Source organism: Arvicanthis niloticus, chromosome 29 (genome assembly GCF_011762505.2).
Source record: "Arvicanthis niloticus isolate mArvNil1 chromosome 29, mArvNil1.pat.X, whole genome shotgun sequence".
In the NCBI taxonomy this organism is placed as follows: domain Eukaryota; kingdom Metazoa; phylum Chordata; class Mammalia; order Rodentia; family Muridae; genus Arvicanthis; species Arvicanthis niloticus.
This window is the reverse complement of record NC_133437.1, coordinates 75,578-101,600: the sequence shown is the minus strand read 5'-3', so window position 1 is coordinate 101,600 and position 26,023 is coordinate 75,578. Positions and strand designations below refer to the sequence as shown.

Sequence of the window (26,023 nt, the reverse complement as noted above, 5' to 3'; positions counted from 1 at the left end):
TCTCTGGACCTTACTTGGGCCACAGGAGAAGCACAATTGTTTTACTTCAGGTTAAGTTGGGCTGGCTGTCAATCACTGCATCTGGTGCTGTGGTTCTCCCTCCCTACCCAACACACTGCAGTAAGAAATATAAATTCAGCTGAAGACAGAACACTGGACAGTCCCAGTAATAGAGGCAACATGGACAAGGAAAATGAGAATTAAAAACCAGAGACTAACCACCCCAAAAATGTGCAAAACAAACACATGCACATATACACATGCACACATACACACACACACACACACACACACACACACACACACATACATTTGCACATATATATGAGAAAACATTCACTGTCATCACACCTTCAAACAGAACAGTCTAACACCATAAACAACATAATCGAGGAAAGGAGGGAATGAAATTTATGAATACCTTTCCAGAGTCCCAGTATATGAAGAAACACAGCCACTTGCAGGACCCATACTGATGAAACAATTGAGCAGATCATTCATGACCCCAGATGAGAAAGTTGGCTGAGTTGACGAAAGCACCAACAATCTGGGAGGGTAATTAAAAACACAAAGGAGAAACTTGTCAAGGAAATTAGAACATTGGGAGCAAATAAAAACTTGTGAGATGACAGATCCACTCAATCATGTCAGAAGCAAGGCTGAAAGCTAAAACAAATGAAAGTAAACTGGGAAGTATTTATATGCCATAGGATGATGACAACAACAACATACATGGTCAAAATTCTGTTCCTTTGTGGACAAGCAGTTTTGACCTTGGCTAGCCATCTCTCCCCAATAAACCTCTGCTGATTGCATCCAGGTATGGTTTCTTGTGATTTTTGGGTGGTTGTGATTTCCTGAGACTTGAGTAAAGGTCTCCCATGTTTGGGGAGCTTCATTTGGGGCCTCATCCTGGATTTTGCGACCACCCTAATCCAAGAACTCCACTGGGAGGTGAGGGAACACTGCAGTATTCTGTCTGGTTGTGTTTGTCTAAATCGTCTGATTTCTCATGTGCTGGTTTGTCTGAGTTACTTGGTTTCTAAGTCTGAGTTATTTGGTTTCTAAGTTGTTTGTGTCCATATGTTTGAATCATTTGGTTTCTGAAAAGTGCACTTTCGGTTTGGACTGAGGTGTTTCTGTCTTGTGAGGGGCAGCAAACCGTTTCTGTCTCGGGAGGAGATAAACGAGTGACTAGCAGATGTGCTGTGATGTCACTAGCTGCTGCACCCCCAGAGATGTCTGGGGATTCATCTAGGTGCTAGAGAGGATGTGGTATCCCTCTTGGCTGGCACTGGCAATTGAGATGGGCTTTTGTTAGTCTCTTTGTGTGTTAACAATGGGGCAGAGAGAAAAGGTCAGAAATGGCCACCACTGCCTAGAGCAGCGGCTGTTGTGCTCTCATGACAGTGTGTCTATTTTTGGGTTGTTCATTGCTGGCATGTTAGAAATCTGTTAAACTTGGTCCAGCATAGGCTGGCCAAGTCATCTGAATCTGTTAAATCTGAATCTGTGAAGACTGACTGCACTGTCTGGTTATTGGAGTCTTACTTGGGGGGGCAAAGACAGGCGGATTTCTGGCTGTCTTTCTATGCCCTTATTGTTTAACTTGGTCTCTGCACCCATGGCAGGGGCGAGAATTGTCTGTATCACCTGGTTTATGTGCCACCCGTGAGAAGGGTGAGCTATCTGTGTTATTTTTTTGTGTGTGTTTTCTTGGCAAATTGTCTGTGTGTTAGCTGTTAATCTACTGTGTTAAACATCCTGAGTTAAAAAGACATAACATTATCACCAGCAGAGAAAGAGATGAAGCTGTCAGTGTAAGAGTACTGCTGCAGAGCAGAGAGGCTGGCAGGTCCTTTAGTAAGGGGCACACACTGCAGTTTGTGTTTGTGGTTCATGTTCAGACAGCCCACCTACTGCATGTAGGACATCCTCCAGGTAACAGCACATGGAGGGTACCCTTGCCCAGCCCACACTTGGTGGACAACAGCTAGTGCTTCCCCAGCAGAGCCTCCTTGAGCCACCCAGCCCCGCAAGTTGGCCACCACCTAATTTGGTGTGTATAATTGTACTGGGAACCTGGGGTCATTGCTGTAGCAAACTGGTGGTTTTCCACCTGCTGCCTATGAAGATAGATAGGGCACAGGTGGTTAAAAACCGGGCAGTGTAGCCAGGGCAGCTGGACAAACAGCCCTAGCAAGATTTTTCACCTGAGAGTTATAATTATATATTTTTATTAAAAATATAGTGAGTGACTGGCGCTGAGATTTCTAAAAAAAGAAAAGTAAAAAAAAAAGTTACAGAAAGCAGAAAAGAGAGACTCCAATCAAAGGGATATAAACTCCTTGAAAAAGACCAGTGTGTACACTACTTAGCTCTGTGATGAGTCACTTGATATGACTTCAGCTTAGAAACTCTGAACCAACAAAACTGCCTGCAGACAGGTCAGGCTGGTTGCCTACTACAAGAAGTTACAGGCTGTCCTGAGTCAAAGAGCCAAAAGAATAGTCCTCCATTTTGGTACAGATACAAATTTATAGTAAAAACTAAGTTAGTAATCATAGCAATAGGTAGGCCAGGATCCCTCAGACACCTAGATCTAGTGCCCAATATAGTCACCTAGATAAATCTAGTGGAAGAATACCCTTACCCTGGTAAAAGCCTTTCTTCCACAAGACCCTTGTAGGTTCTGTTCTTCCGGAGTGAAGAACAAGAGAGGACACTGGAAAAAGAATGTTCCCTCAGACATAGGGACCCCATCAGTTGATCAGGCCATGGTCAACAGCAGGTTACAGAAGGTAAGGGACACCCAAAGGCCCACGCCAGATCCTGTTGATAGATCTTGTGTAATAGCACGAGACCCCAATAATTTTGACCAAGGCACATGAGGTTAAACAGGGAGGCTAGAGAAACTACAAGACATTAGAAGGTTTAGTGTAAGTCTAGAAAAAAGGAGTGGAGAAGAAGAGTGGAGAAGGTTTATTGTAAGTCTAGAAGAAAGGAGTGGAGAAGGTTTAGTGTAAGTCTAGAGGAAAGGAGTGGAGAAGGTTTAGTGTAAGTCTAGAGAAAAGGAGTGGAGAAGGTTTAGTAAAAGTCTAGAGAAAAGGAGTGGAGAAGATAAAAGGTTTAGTGTAAGATAAAAGGTCTAGTGTAAGTTGCTGAGACTAGAGAGAGGTGAAGAAAAAGAAAGGTAACAGGAAAAGAATTTAAACAAAGCAGAGAAAAGGGACTCCAATCAAAGGGAGATAAACTGCTTGAAAATGACCAGTGTGCACATTGCAAGTGAAGGAACCAGCTTCAGGGTCCAAGAGGGCCCCAACAAATAGAAGCCAGGGCCAGGAAATCCCAGGCCTTGAAAAACACCCCAAATGGCGAAGATATTAGCTCTGTGTGAAGACAGGTATTGAGATAGATGGGGCAGCTTGGAGCCACCCAACTCTTGATAGACACAGAGTCCTCCTCCAGGCCAATGGGCCAAAATGTATTCATGGACTACCCAAAAAATGGTCGACTAAGAGATGGGCTGGATATCCCATCTATAGTCATCCTAGATTCTTCCTACCCTTTGTCGGGTCAAGACTTACTCCCAAGGATGGGGGCCCAGATACACTTTCTACCCAATGGGCTGCAACTAGCTGACAAGAACTCACGGGTAGAGGAAAGGCTTCTCCTACTGACTCCAGCCGGGAGCCGAGGTAACCTGCTTTACAGACGGGAGCAGTTTTCTCCATGCTGGTCAGAGACAAGCCAGCGCTATTTTGGTGGACACAAATGTCATCTGGGCTGACTCCCCACCCCTGGGATTGTCAGTGCAGAGAGCAACCTTGGAACTTGGGGCTGACAAAAAAATCAACATCTGCATGGACAGCAGGTATGTTTTTGCCACATCCCATGTCTGCAGGACTATATACCAAGAGAGGAAACCCTGATGAAGCCAACAACTGTAAATATTCATTGCCCAGGACACCAGAAGGGAGGAGACTCAGTGGCCTGAGGCAATAACCAGACAGATCAAGTGGCTTAATACAGGAGCCCTTCCCAGTTTTGGGCCTAAGAGATGGCCTCACTTAAAACACAGAGTAAGAGAAAGAACTCAGATTGCTAGCCATCCTGCCAGCTACTATCTAGAGAAAAAGAGACAATGGTGCACACAAGAAGGGAGAACTATACTCCCCAGAAAACAAAAGACTTACCAGGCTAAATGCACAGATGGACTCTTAAGATATGAGTGCAACCAAGCAGCCAAGAAATTTAAAACATATAATGGACCTCAGGTTTTGGGCCAGAGAAATAATTAGACAGTGTAAGATATGCCAACAAGCAAAGGCTTATGAGACTTAGAGTAAATAAGAAAATACCTAGGAGAAAACAGCCTAGAATAGGGACCTTCCCGAGGTTTCAAGTATCCTAGGTAATTAAATCAGGTAGCAGTTTTACTTTTGTTTTTAAGGTAAGTCAGGAATTGTCAGAGATAATAGAGACTAATTAAAAGCTCCACAGTTTGTACTGTCTCCGAAGCTCAGGACAGGTAAAGAGAATATACAGAACCCTAAAACTTAATTGCCCTCAGGAACTGGCACTGGCTAGAGTGTTCCTTGTCCTTGTTCCACACCCAGAATGTCCCTTTTGTGTGAAAAATGATTTTTCAGGCTACTAAGAGACTGTTCCTGGTGCTGGTGACCATCCAACCTCCTTGAAGTTCACCAACACCACCTGTGCCTGATGCCAATTGAAGACATCCAGAACAACACCCTGCTGTTTAGCCCAAGGTCTTCTGCTATTCTACTAGGCCAAAGAACAGCAGGCCTTGACACCTGAGACATCCCACCCTAGAGGAACAGGGGTAATGCTGCCTTAGAGGGTGGGGCTTAGGGTGTGTACACCCAAAGTTAAATGACAGCTTGTGATTCCAAGATTTAAATCAAAATTTGAATCTAGAGTTATATAGACTTGTTCTTTTTCCAATTTGTCTTTATTATATATGTGATTTCATGTGTATGTAAACAACTATGTGCCATAAAATATGGTAAAAGTCAGAGGACAACTTTGAAAGTGTGTTTGAAATGAATAAGAACATTTTGAGACCCCTAGCCAATAAAATAGAGCCCAAGGACCCCTGCTAACAGATACTTAGTGCCTAAGATTGATAAATGGTGAGCTTGCAGTTCAAGATTAATCCTGTATTTATTTACCTACTTCTGTCTTACATGAGGCCAATGATTATTATATATTTGTCCAGCTACTTCCCCGGGTTTACTACCATCCTACAGGTACTCTTGAGATCTGAGTTTGAAATACACCCTAGATGCTTCCACAGAGAGCCTATTTTCCTTGAATCTAGCTGTTACATTGGGACCTGGAGTGGCCACAGGTGTGGGAATAGGTACTGCTGCACTACTACAGACACCCGGTTATTTCCATGAGCTAAGGGCTGCCATTGATATAGATTTGAGAGCCCTAAAACAATCAGTATCAAAGTTATCAGGGTCATTATCTTCCCTCTCAGAGGTTGTTCTGCAGAACAGAAGAGGATTAGACTTGCTGTTTCTTAAAGAAGAAGGTCTGTGTGCTACTCTAAGAGAGGAATGTTAAGGTTATACCAGAGACAGAAAGATAGAGAGGTGCAGCAAAGTTGGTTAGACATTGTAAATAGATTAGTAACTTTTGTTAGAGAAAGGATAAGTGCTGTTTAGCTTTTTGTGTTGTGCCATCAATATCGAGCTTTAGGTCAAGAAAATTTTAATTATGATGACATGGGAGTTTAAATTTTTCTAAAGATCCACATCAGAAAAAGTGGGGTGAGAATAGACTTATTAATAATTGAGTTTTTATGATTAAAAACATAACCTAATCAGAAAAAGTGGGGATGTCGAGTGAAAAATTACAAAGACGATTTTATGAAATATATACAGGTTATTCTTTACCCTAGACCTGAGTAAAAGAATGCAAGTTCCAGAAAGTGGAACTGGATGTAAGATTTCAGGTCTTCACTGCCCTGGGACACATTCTGGGTGGAGGGCATTATCCCTGAATCAGAGGACACTTGCTGGATTAATATTCTTCAAGCCTCAGGATGGGGAAGGCCCAAAGCAAGAAGACATTCCTGACCACAGAGAAAGATGCAAGTCATCAGGTTGGTTCCAAGAAGTAGCTAACTTTTCACTGTTCTTGTTTACCACCCCCCCGAGGTTTTCCTAGTGCTACAGCCTGCTTATGTTCAAAATTTGTAAAATAACCAATCATGTGTAACCATGTGAAAATGCAACCAATCATGTGTAACTGAGTGAAAATGCAACCAATCATGTGTAACTGAGTGAAAATGCAACCAATCATGTGTAACTGCATGAAAATTTCTTCCTTTCCCCACCCCATGCTATAAAAAGACACCCTCAGCTTGCTGGCCTTTTTGTCAAAATTCTGTTCCTGCGTGAATGAGCAGTTTTGACCTTGGCTAGCCAACTCTCCCCAATAAACCTCTGCTGATTACATCCAAAAAAGAACAACATACATACGCCAAGTCTGCTCCACTGCCCTGAGTCATTGTGCTCCACCTCCCTGAGACATTCTAGGATGCCAGCTCTGCAGCAAATCCCAGAACACCAAGAGAAAGCCGGAATCCCAGGAGCTCTAACACACCAGGAACATAGAAAAGTAGGATCACAGGATCTCAGGAGAGTAGTGACAGCAAGATTTAAGCATCCCAGAAGCAGCCTGACTCCCAGGGTCTCTTACACCCAGGATCTCAGGATCACAGGATCACAGATACAGGTGGACTCTGAGGAGTTCTGACATAACCAAGACAACAAAAGAGACAGGCTGCAGTCAGAGTCAGTGGAGTGCAGGTAGCACTAGAAATAACCAGATGGTGAAAGGCAAGTGCAAAAACCAAGGTAACTTGGTACCATCAGAACCTAGTTCTCCCAACATAGCAAGTCTTGAATACCCCACAACACTGGAAAAGCAATATTTGGATTTAAAATCACTTGTCATATTGACGATAGAAGACTTTAAGATGAACATAAGCAGGCCCCTGAGGAATACCACTCTCCTTCTGCCCCTCACTTGGGCTTGCTGCCTTCAGCAGACACCAGCCTGGTCTGCCCCTGTGTGGACACCAGATCCTGAGAAATCCTAGAGGGACCATTGAACACAGAGCAGCAGGTAAGAACACTCACACACTGCCCTATACCCTTTCCAGACCCATATCTGGGTGCAGGCAGCTGAGGTTCTAGCAGGCACCCAAACCCCACCCCTGTCCAATACCACTCCCCTTCTGCCCCTCACCTGGGCCTGCTGCCTTGAACAGACACCCGCCTGGTCTTCTCCTGTGTAGACACTTTATCCCAAGATATCCTAGAGGGACCACTGAACCCAGAGCAGCAGACACCCAAACCATGCCCCTGCAAAATACCACTCCCCTTCTGCTCCTTGCCTGGGCCTGCTGTTTGGAGCAGACATGCACCTGGCCTGCCACTGTGTGGACACCAGATCCTGAGACATCCTAGAGAGACCACTGAACCCACAATGGCAGACACCTGCCTGGTCTGCTCCTGTGTGGACACCAGATACCAAGAAATCCTAGAGGAGACACTGCACCCAGAGAAGTGGACACCTAGCTGGTTTGCCACCATGGAGACAACATATCCTGAGACATCCTAGAAGAGCCACTGTACTCAGAGCAACTGGAGCTCAAGATTAAAGGACCACAGAGACATCTGGACCCTGAGTAGATCAGACACAAGCAAGATAACTGGAAAGGCAGTCTCCAGTCAGAGACAGTGAGTGCAGGCAGCACTAGAGTTAACCAGTTGGCAAAAGGCAAGCACAAGAATGTAAGCAAAAGAATCCAAAGTTACATGGCATCATCAGAACCCAGTTCTCCCATCAAAGTAAGCCCTGAACACCCCATCATACTGGAAAAGCAAGATTTAGGATTAAAATCACTTCTTATGACGATGATAGAAGACTATAATAAGGACACAAATAACCAGTGCTAAGAGGAAAACTCATAGCTCTAAATGCCTAAAAAAAACTGAAAAGAGTATACACTAGCAGCCTGACGATACACCTGAAATCTCTAGAAAAAAAGCAAATACACCAAAGAGAGGTAGATGGCAGGAAATAATCAACCAAGAGCTGTAATCAACCAACTAAACATAAAAAAACTATACAAATTATCAACAAAACCAGAAGCTGGTTCATTGAGAATATCAACAAGATAAATAAACTCTTAGCCAGACTAACCGAAGGGCAGATAGACAATATCCAAATTAATAAAATCATAACTGAGAGACACAACAGAAGCTGAGAAAACTCAAAAAATCATCAGATCCCACTACAAAAGCTTATACTCAATAAAAGTTAAAAAACTGGATGAAATGGACAATTTTCTAGATGAGGTACCAAAGTTAAATCAGGAGCAGATAAACCATCTAAACAGTTCCATAACCCCCTAAGAAATAGCAGCAGTCATTAACAGTTTCCCTACCAAAAAAGTTCAGAACCAGATGGTTTTAGTCCAAACTTCTATCAGACCTTTCAAGAATACAGAATACCAATTTTCTTCAAACTATTCAACAAAAAAGGAACATTACCAACTTTGTGCTATGAAGACACAATTATACTCATACATAAACCACACAAGGATGCAACAAAGAAAACTTCAGATCAATCTCCCTTATAAATATAGATGCAAAAATACTCAATAAAATTGTTGCAAACAGAATCCCAAAACACATCAAAACAATCATCCCTCATGATCAATTAGGCTTTATCAGAGGAATGCAGGGATGTTTCAATATTCAGAAGTCAATCAATGTAATCCACTATATAAACAAAGCAAAAGAAAAAACCACACGATCATCTCACTAGATGCTTAAAAAAACCATTTGACAAAATTCACCCTATCTACATGTTAAAAGTCTTGAAAAGATCAGAAATTAAAAGCCCATACCTAAACAGAGTAAAAGCAGTATACAGCAAGCCAATAGCCAACATCAACCTAGAGAAAAAGTTGAAGCAATCCTCTGAAAATCAGGGACTAGACAAGACTGCCCACTCTCTTCCTACCTATTAAATAAAGTACTGGAAGTCCTAGGCATAGTATTACACAACAAAAGAAAGTCAAATAGATACAAATAGGAAAGGAAGATGTCAAATTTTCACTATTTGCAGATGATATGATAGCATACTTAAATGACCCTAAAACTTCCACCAAAACTTTCCCCTAAACCTGATAAACAATTTCAGCAAAGTGGCTGGACATAAAATCAAGTCAAACAAATCAGTAGCTTTCCTCTATTAGAAGGATGACCAGGCTGAAAAAGAAATTAGGGAAATTACATCCTTCACAATAATCACAAACAATATAAAATGCCTTTGTGTGAATCTAACCAAGCAAGTGAAATATCTGCATGACAAGAACTTCAAGTCTCTGAAGAAAGAAGATGGAAAAATCTCCCATGCTCATGGTTTGTCAGGATTAATATACTAACATTGGCCATCTTGCCAATAGTCATCTAAGGATTCAATGCAATCCCCATCAATATTTCAATTTAATTCTCCATAGAGATAGAAAGAGCAATTTGCAAATACATTTGGAATAAAAAAAATTTCCAGAATAAAAAAAAAAACTATTTTCAACAATAAAAGAACATCTGGGGGAATCACCCTCCCAATCTCAAGCTGTACTACAGAGGAATCGTGATAAAAACTGCATGGTATTGGCACAGAGATAAATAGGAAGATAATGGAATAGAATTGAAGACCCAGAAATGAACCCAAATACCTGTGGTTACTTGATCTTTTACAAAGAAGCTAAAATCTTCCAGTGGAAAAATAACAGCATTTTCAAAAAATGGTGCTGATTCAACTGTAGGTCAGCATGTAGAAGAATGCAAATCAAACCATTTTTATCCCATTGTACAAAGCTCAAGTCCAAGTGGGTAAAGAACCTTCACATAAAACAAGATACACTGAAACTAATAGAAGAGAAGGTGGGGAACACCCTCAAATAGTTAGGCACAGGGGAAAAGTTCTGAACAGAATACCAATGGCTTATGCTCTAAGGTTAAGAATTGACAAATGGGACCACATAAAGTTTCAAAGCTTCTGTAAGGTAAAGGACCCTGTCACTAGGAAAAAGTGGCAACCAACAGACTGGAAAAAGATCTGTTCCAATCCTTCATCCGATAGAGGGATAATATCCAACATATACAAAGAACCCAAGAAAATAGACTCCAGACAACAAAATAACCCTATTATAAGATGGGGTACAAAGCTAAACAAAGAATTCTCAAGTGGCCACGACCCACCTAAAAATATTCAACATTCTCAGTCATCTAAGAAATGCAAATCAAAATACTAATATTTCACCTCACAGCAGTCAGAATAGCTAAGATAAAAAACTAAGGTGATAGCAGATGCTGGAGAGGATGTAGAGAAAGAGGAACACTCCTACACTGTTGGTGGGATTGCAAGCTGATACAACCACTCTAGAAATCAGTCTGGCAGTTGGACATAACATTACCTGAGGACCCAGCTATACCACTCCTGGGCATACACCCAGAAGATGCTCCGACATATAAGAAGGATATATGCTTTACTATGTTTCATAGCAGCCTTATTTATCATAGCCAGAAGCTGAAAATAATGCACATATCCTTCAACAAAAGAATACAGAAAATATGCTACATTTACACAATGGAGTTTTTATTCAGCTATTAAAAACAATGAATTGGAGAAAGTCTTAGGCAAACAAATGGAACTAGAAAATATCCTGAGTGAGATAACCCAATCACAAAAGAACACACAGGGGTTGCACTCACTGATAATTGGATATTAGACCAAAACTTCATAATACCCAACATACAACTCACAAACCACATGAAGCTCATGAAGAAGTAAGCCCAATGTGCGGGTGCTTTGGTCCTTCTTAGAAGAAGTAACACATTACTCATGGAAGCAAAAGTGGAGACAAACTGTGGAACAGAACCTGAAGGAGGGGTTATCTGGAGACTGTTCTATCTTGGTAACCATCCAATGTGCAGTCACCAAAGATAGACATTGATATGGATGCCAGAAAGTGAATGCTGACAAGAGCCTGATATAACTATCTCCTTACAGGTATGCCAGAGCCTGAAATATACAGAGGAGGATGCTCACAGCTAACCATTTTAATGATAATGGGGTTCCTAATGGAGGAGTGAGAGAGAAGACTGAAGGAGCTGAAAGGGTTGTGTCCCCATGGGGAGGGTAAGAATACCAACCAACCAGAGCTCTCAAGATCAAAACCACCAGACTGAAAGCACATAGGGAAGGACCCATGAATCCAGCTCTATATGTTTGGAGGATGGCCCTGTCAAGTATAGGTGAAAGAGGAGATCCAGGGTTTCATGAAGGATGGACACCTAGTGTGTGGGAATTTGTGGGTGGGGGCACATCCTCATAGAAGCAGGAAGAGTGAAAATGGGATAGAAGATTTTTGTGTGGTGGCGAAATGGGGAAAGAGGATCACATCTGAAATATAAATAAAATATTCAATAAAAAGTCCAGTGCTTAGAGCAAAAATAAGTAAATAAAAATGACCATTTAAAAGAAACTTTATCCAAGAAACAAATATTTCGAGTCAAATTTTAAGAGGAAATTACATCACAGAATAGCATTAAAACCTTCATAAAATGCTCTCTGTGGTAGGATGCATTTTCATGCCCAGCCATCAGGAGGCAGAGGCAGTCATATCTCTTTAATTCAAGACTAGCTTGGTCTACATTGTAAATTCCATAAAGAAATTAGGGCTATCTACAGAGACACTGTCTCAAAACAAAAAGCAGAAGAAAACAAAATAAAAGTTAAGAATAACTTTTCAAAGTGTCAAAATAAAAAACAATCTTTGAAAAACAACCTAACATCTATTTATCTATTATCTATCTACCTATCTATTTATCATTGTGTGTGTAGGTACATGGTATGATCATGTGTACCAAATGTGTGGGTGTATGTGTGTGTGTTTATGATGGCACTTATGTGGAGATTAACAAGTCCAGTTTTTATTTTACAAGCTTCAAAGTATTATAATTTCAATGGACAATAAATATGAAAATTGTTGAACTGGTGTGGATGTGTTTTTTATTGATTCAAAATATTAAAATTTAAAACTGGAAAATGTACAACTAGTGAGAATGCTAATTGGGACCATACAAAGGTCTCAAGAGCCATAGGAATTCAAACATATCACAAAAATCTCTAGATTTGTTCATGAGAACACCTGGGAATGATATTGCCTACCAACGGTTCCTTAAAAACAGGTAGGGAAGAAATACACTGTGAAAGAACTTTATTAGTGTTCATCAGTATAAATGGGCAGAGAGTGGGATAAAATGATGCCAAGATTGTGATAATTGCCCCCAAACTTGGCAATCTTTCCTGTGTACAAAAGCTATCATAAATGGTAAAGAAGTTGTTCAACAAATAAAAGAACACAAAGCAGTTCACAAGCAACAGGATTGTGTGTGTGGCTTTGTGTTCAGGAGACCGCTGGGAGGAGAGGCTTGTGTTGTGGAGATGCTGGGTTCTCTTGTGATGCTGGTAGAGAAGTGTCACCATGTAGAAACTGGTCCACATGATAATGGCCAGAAAGAGCAAGTCTCTTATTGTGATAATGCTCAGGAATAATCCTGGATTGGGGTACTTGAGTGGAAGACTTCCACAGTAAACATGAGAATGTCCATAATCAACATAGTTGATTTTTGTAATTGATTTTGTAGTTGGTTTTTGCTATCAGGGTCGCAATGAGTTGCACATATATGACCAAATTCATGAACCAGAAAAACAGTGAAGAGCAAAAAGTGCACATAAAGGCTTAAGCCATGCCCACGTAGAATTACTGGGAGTGATGGTGATGGCTTGGAACGCGCTTAGAATAGAAGTGGTAGAGATGGACATAGCCTGGGTGACTCTGTAGATATATGCAACAGCCTTACAGCCAGCATCATCCAGAAAACTGGGTACTCCGAAAGATGACATGATATATGGTATCAATGCGAATAAGAGTGCCAACATATTGACTATCATCAGATGCAGGAAAATGGGATCGATAGGTCAGCTAAAGCAAGCTTTGACCAAGAATTTTTACACATACAGCATGAAGAACAATGAGTTCCCTATGACACCTACACAGAGCTGGGATATGAAGAAAACTCTTAAGAGGTTCTTAATTGGAAGCGTCATCCTAGGCAGCCCTTCAGTGAAAATGAATCAGGTTGAAGTATAAAGCTAGTTACATACTGATGTTTATGGGAAATGATAGAAACTATTGAGCCAGGTGTACTCAAAGCAAAAATCTTTTTAGTGCTGTTATATTAAGAAGCAGAAGGTTAATGACCTGAAAGGCAAACCTGTATATTATAAAGAGTTTTTGTTCAGTAGATCACATTGTATAATTTTTAAAGAATTATTTTTTCTTTTATGTATATGAAAACACTGTAGCTATATTTAGACACACCAGAAAAGGGCATCCAATTCCATTTCAGATGGTTGTGAGCAACTAAGTGGTTGTTGGGAATTGAAGTCAAGATGTCTAGAAGTGCTCTTAACTTCTGAGCCATCTCTCCAGCTCACACTGTATATAAATATATATTTTCATGGTGAAAAATTTTATTTTTCAGTTGTCTTTAAAACTGCAAAGACACTTTCTTTGTATAAAAACATTGTTATAGATACCTAAATTTCTTGGAAATGATTATGTAGACCTTTTCAATGAAAATGGACCCCATTAAATGGTTTCAGTGAATTTGGTTAGAGAAATCTAACATCTGGACTGATTTCTAAAACATACCACACAATACTCTGCAGTTGTTGGTTTAAAATACAGATTATTGTCACCAGTATATGTTCCTGCATTCTTGTGTCCTTATACTCTTTAGCACTTACTGTTCCATTATTTCACCACGTTTTTCTGCAGCCTGAGAACGCTGTGCTTTTCTCTGTGGTCTTTCTTCAAGAACATCCAGGAATGGAGACATATCATCATCTGAGATTGTAAATTCCAACAATTTACCAACAATTTCAATGGAAACATTCTTTGTGGGCAGGTCCTGCTCTGCAGAGAGTGTTTCTCTTAAGGCATACCAGTTCATCCAAATTGCACTCCATAAATTCAGACATAAGTCTCTCCATGTAATTATGAGCTGATTGAGAACAGGCTCTAACAGACATAGCTCTGCAGTTAAAATAGTTAGCAGATGGACAGGTTTGGAAAATGTGAGGACACATATCATCATAACCAGCAATAAACTGCCCAAAACCATATGGTCTCGGGCCATATCACTGTGTTGGGATCTGGGTCTTGATTCAATTAGAGATATAAAGTGAGATGTAGGAAGTGGTCTGTCAAATATAAATCTGGAATCCAGACACTCGTGGTATATAAAGTTACATAACAGTCTGGCATCAGCAGTTAGACTGCAATTGAGATACCAATATGTTTGTCAAGATGGAGAATTTTCTTCTGGTGAGTAACAAGCTCTGAATGTGTTCTCTTCAGTACAACCAACACTGCATGTGTTTTTGACTTCATACTAGTGCTTTCTGAACCTTGCTTAACAGCTTCTAATGCACATTAAATTTGATGAATCCCTCACTGATGGCTCCAATCAATGACACCACATCATGCCTGTTGAGAAACAGCTCCTATGCAGTCACAACTAGACACAGCAGCAGACACAGGAACACAGCTCCAATTTCACACTGTATATTTTTAAAACTCCTTTTGAAAGTTCTACTGTTTCCCAAGTAGACAGTCACATGCATATACGAACAGTTTTGGAGGTTCAGTTGCACTCTTAAACTCACCCAAGATATTTAACTTTAAATTCACAACAGAAATAAGGGATCATTCAGTGGTAAAGAGCACCAGCTGCTCTTCCAGGAACACAGCAGAATCTAGCACTCACTTGGAATTTAACACTGTACATTCATTTCCAGGGGATCTGATACCTTCTTCCTGCCTCTGTGGCACCAGACATTCACACACATCACAAATATACATGCTCACACACTATACATATATACATGCAAGCCAAACATTGCACATGTAAAATAAAAGAATAAATTTAAAAACAAATTTTAAACAAGGGAATATAAATAAAAGTTAAAAATATGTCTCTGGGTTCCCTGAGGGACAAGACTGACTGAATAGGGGTTGATGTCAAATGTATCCCCTCTCCAGGAAGAAGACATTGGATGGGTATGGCCCTCATGCCTCACTGGACAATGACAGGAGGACTGGAGCCATTACAAAGTCCCCTTTAATTACTGGAAGTCAGGCCTCTATCCTCGCCTTGGCAAGAATAGAATCGCCACAACCTTTCTATACTTGGAGAAGGGAGGAGATGTCAGGGGCAGCCCTGCTTATACACTGAAGGCCTAAAATTATCCATAAGCCTAAAATCATCAATAGACCTGCCATGCATGCAGGCTAACACAAAGTCTTGGGTCTTTATGGAAAAACACTGAAACAGATGTCTATAAACTATTGTAAACAGGCAGCTTTTGTGGAAATCTAACAGCCTGAGTAGTCATAGACCTTGTAAATAGACAGCCTTGGTGGATAGTACCATATTAGATAAGGAAGTGAATTGTAGGCAGAGTCATATTGACCTGACCCCTGAACCTTCACCCAGCTGATACCCTGTTCTGAAAGATATCTGTACTCCCCCTAAACACCTATGCTCCTGTGTCATCCCCTTCCCCACATCCTGTATTTTCACGTTTATAACCCCTGTGTTAAAAAGTAAAAATTATGATTTGATAATAATAAAAAAATGAAATAACACAAAGTGTCCCTCTGGCTCTGCTGACTTAGCTTCTGACAATCCATTTTCTTGTTCTCAGAAATACTTTGAATTTTAAAACATTATTGTGTTTTTCGTTAATATGCTAGGTAAAATAATTTTTATTGATTTCATTTTAAACTTCAAAGTTTGTAGTGAGTTAAAATGTCCTTCAACATAATTATAGGTCACATTTATTTTCATATTGTAAAATGCTAGTTAATCTGTTGAACATTAAAAAAAGCTGGATTCCTTTTTGAGAATTTCATACATGAGCACTGTATTTACATAATTTTTCTCTTTCTCTGCTTCCTCCCACTCTTCCCAACCCCCATATTTTTCAAATACATCTATTATTTAATTATTTTTCATATATATATATATATATATATATGTATACATGTTTGAGTATATATACAAATACTGATAAAGTGTTTTGAATTAAAAAAACAATTCTCAATGAGAGATTTTTCATTTAAGATTTGTTTCTGAGTCCAACCCTTGGGTCATTTTGGGGTCTCTAACCCTGTGTAGAGCTTCTATTATTCAGAACACAAAGATATGGTTAATATGGTTAACATAGCCCAGTGTTGAGCACATTCTCAGAGAAATATATTTTCCTGTGACTCTTTTATTATTTGTAGGAAATGAACAGAATTTCAGATCAATATATTATGTGAAATAAAGCATTCTCACACAGATAAACATGACATATATCATCAAATATGGAATCTGGAGGAGAAATTAAAAAACCCAATGTGGTGATTCTTAGCTATGTGTGAGAAATGGAATTAGCAGAGTGATACAGTAGGGAATTATGGGTAAATGTCATGAAAGTCATGCTTGTGCATATAACCAGATGCATAGTACAATATACAGATAGGATGTGTATCTGTCAATAAGATCTCATAAAGCATCAATGAATCAACAACAAACTCCAAATTGGACTAAATACACTAAATGTATGTTTTCTATTACATATCAAATGTGTCATACATAAGTCATCACCAAAACATTCCAGTGACCTGTTTGTAAGTCCATATTTTACCAAAAACACAATTATATTGAAGGTTATTGATGGATAAAGTGTAAATGCTAATGAGCATATAGCTCGAGTGTTCAAAGGAACAATAGAAATGTACTCTTTACTACACTGCATACACTCTATGAGATTTAACTCTAATGAAAGTGTAGATAATTTAGGTGGAAACAGAAGGATAAAGGGCATGGGGTGTTGTCTTCATCACATGCAAATGAATGAATAAATAAGCAAATGAAAGTAAGAAAATAATGAAAATATTATGAACTAAAGAAAAGAATTGGTAAGAAAAAGAAAAAAAATGATACAATTTAGTTATCTGAAAAGAAATATAGGAGAAAAGGAAATCTGAAGGAAGAACTGTCCAAAGTCTAGAACAGGGTAGACTGGGGAAGAGGATCAGTGTGAAACTCATCATGCCTTCCTCTGGCTCTGAGTGCTGAGTAATGGGAGCTCTCAGGGCAGTGTGAATCCCATGGATAGAATGGCCTTGGAAGGGCTGCCAGGCAGGAGGTCTGGCTAAATCAAGGACTGGATGTCAGGATTCTTCCTCCCAGTGGACATGAACCAGCTTTTCACCCATGATGGCAATGAACTTGTTTACTGTACATTACTTAGATGAAACCAGAGGAAACCTTCAATCTCCTAGGTAACTTTAACATAATAAATGTAAATTTTAATCTGAAGCTATGAGTTTTCCCAAGGTTTACCATATCATAAAGTAAACTTGAGGATTGAGGAATTCATTAAAAGTTAAGACAGTAGTGGAAATTATCACAGCTATTAAAATAAAAGATGAACTCCAAGAAAGGCCACAGAGAACACTCAAACTATTTCAGTGGAGAAAATTCTGCCTTCTGCTCTTAAGGTGTGTTTTAAGCTCCATAGAGAATATGAACGAACATTTGAAGTTTTATTTTGACCACGTAGTGCATGAATTAGTCATAGTTGTATTACATCTTTGCTCAGCAATAGAGTTTGACTCTAAGATTGCTCAGTTTTGCAAAACACACACTAGTCAATCTGCCATGTAAATATTATGCTTATACACACAGACAAGTCTTAGTTCAGCCCAGATCACAAAACCTTCTTATCAGAGGTCTATGTTTAATATGTAGATTCACCAGTGTTCAAATTGCTTGGAATAACTGGCAATTAAGTCTGGAGACATAAACATGACATCTATTATATATTTTTCATACCCAGGAACACTGCAAGGAGAGAGCAAACATTCTAAAGTCAAAAGTAACAGTGTCATGAAATGCAGTCTCCTGGTAATGACATGGTCGTGACAACCATGAACGCCCTATAGTGATGTTCACCTCCTCAAGACCTGCATACAAAAAAATACTGCAAAAAAGGAGATGTAGCTGAGTGTAGTGGATTGCTATATTCCCAGATCTTGGGAGACAGAGGAAGAAGCCAGTGCCAGGGACAAAGAACAAAATTTGACCTGGGCAGGGGCAGCAACAGAAAGCTAACTTCAAAGCCAGCCTGCTCTATATAGCAAGGCGATGGTCAATGCTGCAGTGAGACTCTGTTTCAAAAAAAGAAAAATAAATGGAAATAGAGGTCAATGAGAATGAGAAGGGAAGTAGAGGAGGCAGTAGGAAGTACACAAACACAATGATGATATACATGATGTAAAGACAAGAAAATTACAAAATTAGAGCTGGGCCATGGTGGATCACATCCTTAATTCCTTCACTCTGAGACAGAGTCAGATGGATCTTTGAAGCCACCCTAGTCTACAGAGTGAGTTACCCGACTGCCAGGACTACATAGAGAAATCCTGTCTTGAACATACAAAACAAACAAACAAACAAACAAACAACCCAAATTATAAACGCTTACATGCTTCAGATGCATCACTAATTTTTTTGTTGAGACAGTTTCTCTCTGGAGTTCTGGATGTCTCACTCTGTAGATCAAGCTAGACTCCAACTCACAGGAATCATTTTGCCTCTCTGCCTTTGCCTGCAAAAAGTTGGAATTAAAGTTGTATACCACCATACCTGGATATGACATTAAATTATTTATTTGATATTTCTCAAATTATTTTTTGAACAAAGCAAAAGCCTTAGTATAGACAAATTCTCAAACAATGTTGAAAAAGGTCCACTCAGGCAGAAACTGATCTTTAGTAGAAACTACTACAGAGGCACCCTAGGGAGGGCATAGACCTCAGAGCAGCAGGTAGGAGATCACCACCCTAGGCCTTAGAAGCACAACTGGCAGTAGGGAGCCCAAAGAGTGCACCTGGCATCCAGACCCTGCCCCTACAGAGAACCACTCCCCTTCTGCCCCTGGCCCAGATACTGGTGATTGGAGCAGTCTCCCAGCCAATCTGCTCCCCTCTGGAAACTGAGTCCTGAGGGAGTCCTAGAGAGGTCACGGACCACAGAGCTGAAGAGTTACCCAAGAGAGGTCAAGGACCACAGAGCTGCAGGTATTCTAGAGAGGACATGGCCCACAGAGCTGCAGAGCAGGGGACACCATATCTTGAAGCATCCTAGAGGAGCAACTGAACTCAGAGCAGCAAACACCTAGCTGGTCTACTACTGCAGAGACACCATAACCTGAAATATCCTAGAGTAGCCACTGTACCCAGATCAGCTGGAATCAGAATCATAGAGTTATCCGAACCCCAAAGAGTTCTAACACAACAAAGATAACTGGAAAGGCAGACTCCAGTTAGAACCAGTGAGTGCGAGTAGAACTACAGCTAACCAAATGGTGAAAGGCAAGCATAAGAATGTAAACAACAGAAACCAAAGTTACTTGGCATCGCCAGAACCCAGTTGCCCCACCATAGCAAGTCCTGAACACCACATCACACCAGAAAAGCAGGACTCAGAATTAAAATCACTTCTCATGATGATGATGGAGGACATTTAAAAGGATGTAAACAACACTCTCAAAGAATTTGAGGAGACCACAGGTAAACAGGTAGAAACCCTTAAAGAAATGCAAGAAAACACAACCAAACAGGTGAAGGGATTACACAAAACTACCCAGGATCTAAAAATGGAAGTAGAAACAATAAAGAAATCTCAAAGGGAGATTACCCTGGAGATAGAAAACCTAGGCAAAAGATCAGGACTCATAGACACAAGCATCACCAACAGAATACAAGAGATAGAAGAGATAATCTCATGTACAGAAGATACCATGGAAAACAGACACAATGGTTAATGAAAATGTGAAATGTAAAAAGCTCCTAACACAAAACACCCAGGAAATCCAGGACACAATGAGAAGACCAAACCTAAGGATAATAGGTATAGATGAGGGTGAAGACTCCCAACTTAAAGGGCCAGTAAATATCTTCGACAAAATTATAGAGGAAAACTTCCCTAACCTAAAGAAAGAGATGTCCTTAAATATACAAGAAGCCTACAGAACCCCAAATAGACTAGACCAAAAAAGAAATACCTCTTGTAACATAATAATCAAAACATCAAATATACAAAACAAAGAGAAGATACTAAAACCAATAAGGGAAAAGGCAAAGTAACATATAAAGGCAGACCTATAAGAATTACACCAGATTTCTTACCAGAGACTATAAAAGCCAGAAGATTCTGGACTGATATCATACAGGCCCTAAGAGAACACAAATGCCAGCCCAGACTACTATACCCAGTACAACTCTCAATCACTATTGATGGAGAAACCAAGATATTCCATGACAAAACCAAATTTACACAATATCTTCCCACAAATCCAGCATGTCAAAAGATAATTGGTGGAAAACTTCAACACAAGGAGGGAAACTACAACCTAGAAAAAGCAAGAAAGTAATCTTCCAACAACCCTAAAAAGATGGTAGCTGTACAAACATAACTCCAATGCCAATAACAAAAATAACAGGAAACAGCATTGATTTTTCCTTAATATCTGTTAATATCAATGGACTCAATTCTCCAATAAAAAGACATAGACTATCAGAATGGATATATAAACAGGACCCAACATTTTGCTGCATACAAGAAATGCACCTTTGTGAAAAAGACAGACACTACCTCAGAGTAAAAGGTTGGAAAACAATCTTCCAAGCAAATGGCCCCAAGAAACAAGCTGGAGTAGCGATTCTAATATTAAAAAATATTGTTTTTCAACTAAAAGTAATCAAAAAAAATAAAGAAGGACTCTTCATATTCATTAAAGAAATAATGTACCAGGAGGAACATGCAATTCTGAACATCTATGCTCCAAATGCAAGGGCACCTACATACATAAAAGAAACTATACTAAAGCTTAAAGCATACATTGCACCTCACACAGTAATACAATAATAGTGGAAGATTTCAACACCCCACTCTCAGCTATGGACAGATCAGGGAAACAAAAACTAAACTGAGACACAATGAAACTAAGAGAAGTTATGTACCAATTGGACTTAACTGACATCTATAGAACATTTCATCCTAAAGCAAGAGAATATACCTTTCTCTCAGCACCTCATGGTACCTTCTCCAAAAGACCATATAATTGGTCACAAAACAGGCCTCAACAGATACAAAAAGATTGAAATAATTTCTTGTACCCTATCAGACCACCATGGACTAAGACTCGTCTTTGACATGGACAAAAACAACGAGAAGCCCACATACACGTGGAAACTGAACAATGCTCTACTCAATGATAACTTGGTCAAGGAAGAAATAAAGAAAGAAATTAAAGACTTTTTAGATTTAAATGAAAATGAGGACACATCATACCAAAATATGTGGTACTCCGTGAAAGCAGTACTAAGAGGAAAAATTATAGCTCTAAGTGCCCACAAAAAGAACATGGAAAGAGCATACATTAACAACTTGACAGCACACCTGAAAGCATTAGAACAAAAAGAAACTAGTATACCCAAGAGGAGTAGACAGCAGGAAATAATCAAATTCAGGGCTGAAATCAACCAAGTTGAAACAGAAAGAAGTTTACAAAATATCAACAAAACCAGGAACTGGTTCTTTGAGAAAATCAACAAGATAGATAAACCCTTAGCCAGAATAACCAAAGGGTGCAGAGACACTACTCAAAATAATAACATCAGAACTGAAAAGGGAGACATAACAACAGAAACTGAGGAAATTTAAAAAATCATCAGATTCTCAACAAAATTGGAAAATCTGGATCAAATGGACAATTTTCTAGATAGATTCCAGGTATCAAAGTTAAACGAGGAGCCGATAAAACATCTAAACAGTTGCATAACCCCTAAAGAAATAGAAGCAGTCATTAAAAATCTCCCTATCAAAAAAGTCCGGGGCCAGATGGTTTTAGTGCAGAATTCTATCAGACCTTCCATGAAGACCTAATACCAATTCTCTTCAAACTATTCCACAGAATAGAAACCAAAGGAACAATACCCAATTCGTTCTATGAAGCTACAATTACGCTTATACCTAAGCCTGACAAAGACCCAACGAAGAAAGAGAACTACAGACCAATCTCACTTATGAATATTGTTGGAAAAACACTCAATAAAATTCTCACAAACCGAATCCAAGAACATATCAAAGCAATCATTCATCATGATCAAGTAGGCTTTATTCCAGGAATGCAGGGATGGTTCAATATTCAGAAATGAATCAATGTAATCCAGTACATAAATAAACTCAAAGAAAAAAAAACACATGATCATCTCACTAGATGCTGAGAAATCATTTGACAAAATTCAATAGAAGGTTTCTAGGTGGTGGGAGGAAGTGGGGTAAGGGGATAAAATCTGAAAAGTAAATATAATACCCAATTTTAAAATAAAAGAGATGAAAAAAGGAAAAAAAAACAAAAAAAGAGAAAAAAGAAAAAAGGAAGAAAAAATATGAGATTTAATAACACAAAGGGAAGGATTTAGAAATTTAGGAGGCAGTTTATGTTAATGGAAACAGCATCATAGAAACTGGAAAATCACACCCTAATAGAAGCACAAGGAAGGGGAATGGGATAAGGGGTTCTTGGGTGGTGGGGGGAATGAGATAAGGGGATAAAATGTGAAATGTAAATATTACAACCAATTTTAAAAAGGGGAAAAAAAGAAAAGTTGTTAGAACCAACATCTTTAAAAAGTGCCAGTCCTCTAGGAAAAAAATTTTTTTCTTGATACTAAAACTTGTTCTGAGAATTGTATATTGCAGAATACATAGACTTGGTGTATCTACTCATCAAGCATACTGAGCAGACTTGCCCAAATCTCTGATGTCCTGGAATTCCATCTGGATGCAGTGAAGACACAGTGTCAGAGGCTTATCAATTTACTCTTCCCCTCACCCCTCTTCTAATATCTCAACACCCATAATCAGCTTGAAGAAGTTAAAGAAGAGTCAGTTCCCCTATTCCCTATGCTTGGGGACTAAAGGTGGTTAATATTGGTCTGTCTTTCTAGGGAAAAGTAGTGGTTTTGTTGCAACAGGGAAGATTAGCTAGGACTTATTGCGTAGCCATAACCTATTGGTAAAAATCAGTATAATTAATATGAAGATGAAGTTATAATTTCTTAAATGGTACATATTTACTTTGATTTCAAATTTAAGGTTTTCATTGGTATTAGCTTCTTATTGATATAAAAGTGAGATGAATATTGATACTCTCATGGGCATTGTGCCTGTATAACACATTTAGGAATACAAGGCCTAGACCCAGTCCTTCTTTAATGTTTTTAACTGATTTGGCATGGTTAGCCTATGAGTTAAGGGACTATAGCAAATTCATGACTTTGAGTTTATTGTTAGGGTGTTTTCCATATTTTATTTGGAAATAGCTGAGAGGAGTTAACAGACAACAGTCCAGGTTACCTTACATGGATAGTTGGTTTTCAAAACATCAGAAGTCCATAGAATTAACGTTACAAATATTTCTATATTAATGTTCATTTTGATTAGAGACCTATCAGCTCCTGACAGCTTCCTGTCTTGGATTCTAAGAAGAAATTGAGCATCCTTGGAGTTACTCCAGTTGTGTTGAGACAGCCACCAGGCAAGAATTGCCTCTTTCCATCTACAGACAAATTACTGTCCAGAAAAGAACACACTTGCAGAATAGTCAACTGATTATATCTGCCTAGACAGAGTAATCAGTCCTTAATAATCCTGCATCACCAAGGTCTGTCAGATGATTCTGGGCCAGAAGGCTGAAGATTTGATGCTCCAACGTTCAGTAGTATAGGGGCTTTCCAGGTGTTCAGCGGTCTCTATAAATAGGTTAAGTTTTAGAAGCTATGCTTAGAGCTTCCCATAATTTCACTTAACTCAGTCATTATGGATTTCTGACAGGGTTGAAGACCTATAGTCTCATAGCCAACCCTGACTATTTACTTTGAGAGAAATATTTGAGTGGATGGTTTTCAGCTGACATTCATTCTAAAGCCAAGAAAAAAGCCAGGTTCAAAAGTAAGTGTTTTAGTTAGGAGAGATGACAGATGTTCTGGTTAGTAGACAAAATGATGGACTGGGTATTAGGACTATCTTGTACCTCACTGGTACAATTAGGAATAATTATGCTCTAATTGTATTTTGAGAGAAAAGCTTTATTTTAACAGGAAGGATGATATGTAGGAGGAGCTAAGGGTAAAGGAGTACCGAGAGGAAGAGATGGAGTAAGGAGAGGAGAAGATGAAGGAGAGGAGAAGCTAGGTGATGAGAGAGAGAAAAAGAGAGAAAGAGAGGGGGCATGAAGGCAGAAGTTCACTTGTCTCCACCAGTCAAAGATAGTTTATATATCTAAGTTGGGTATTGGGTTACACTTCTGATTGAGCATTACCAAACTTATAAAGCCTTTGATTAACATTTTTAAAAAAATGTATAAAAGCAAAAAGGAATAGCGGGCATGGGATTGGAGTTTTCTAGGGAGGGGAAATGGGGAAAGGGGATGGCATCTAAAATGTAAATAAAATATGAAATAAAAAAGAAAAAGGGGGCATGGCATAGGGGTTTTCTGAGGGGAGAATGGGGAAAGGGGATGGCATCTGAAATGTAAATAAAATATCCAATTTAAAAAGACATAAAAAAAGTTAAAAAAAAAAAAAACAAACTTGGCTGTTGTGAGCCTCTATGTGGGTTTTGGAAACTGAACCTTCATCCTCTGGAAGAACAGCAAGTGCTCTTAAAGGATGAGAACCTATTGAGAACCTCAGAACAATTTTCTTATGTTTTTTGTTTAATTTCTTGTATTTGACTGTTTTGCCTGAATGAAGTATGTGTACCACACTTGTGAATGGTCCTAGTGCATGACAGAAGAGAGTCAATAGCTTATTATTAAGGGATTGTGACACATGAGTTACGCCCATGCTGAAGTTTATTTATTTATTTATTTATTTATTTATTTATTTATTTATTTATTGAGTTTACATTCTGATCACAGTCCCTTGCCCAGTACCACACTCACAAACCTCTCCACAACTTACCCTTCTTCTTCTTCACAGAGAAGAAGAAACCCCCATTGATACCAACCCACCCTAGCACATCAAGTTGCTCATAGTCCCCTACTGAAGCCTGACAAGTCAATCCAGCTAAGGAATGGGATGGAAAGGCAGACAACAAATTCAGGGACAGCCCTTCTCCAATTGTTAGCATGCTCTTTGATTGGTGGTTCAGTTCTGTGAGCCCCCATGTAAGGTTTGGTGTCTGCAGACTGAATGGATCCCCAGGTGGTGCAAGCCTCAGATGGCCTATACTTTAGCCTCTGTTCCATTTTTTGTCTCTGTTCTTTCTTTGGACAGGAACATTTCTGGGTTAAAAACTTTGAGATGTGTGTATGTCCCCATTCCATACCTGGCGGCCATGTTTATCTACTGGAGGTGGTGTCCTCAGGTTCTATCTCCCCTCCTCTGCTAAAATCATCCCCATTGTGTCCTGGAAGCCTCTTGTTTCCCTGATGTCTGAGTCCCTCCATTGGTAATCCCCAGTTCCTTATCAACCCTGCTAAATATTTTTATTCAACTCCCTCACCCTCTGTACCTCTCTTCTGTCTCCGGCAGTACCTGACACTTCTTTTGTATATCCTCCCCTCCTCTCTTGTCCCAGGTCTACCTGCCTTGACCTCCCGAGTTAAACCTATTTACCCTCAATACAGGAATGAAGCAACCACACCCTGGTCTTCCTTTCTCCTAAGCTCCATGTGGGCTGTGGGTTGTATCATGGTCTTTGTGAATTTT

The 26,023-nt window shown here is 39.4% G+C and overlaps 2 pseudogenes; both read right to left on the bottom strand.

Moving 5' to 3' along the window:
* Positions 1–12,246: 12,246 nt before the first annotated feature.
* LOC143440227 (vomeronasal type-1 receptor 4-like) lies at positions 12,247–13,230 on the bottom strand (annotated as a pseudogene).
* A 698-nt stretch (positions 13,231–13,928) lies between these two features.
* Positions 13,929–25,442, bottom strand: LOC143440226 (proteasome subunit alpha type-1 pseudogene; annotated as a pseudogene).
* Between the last annotated feature and the right edge of the window lie 581 nt (positions 25,443–26,023).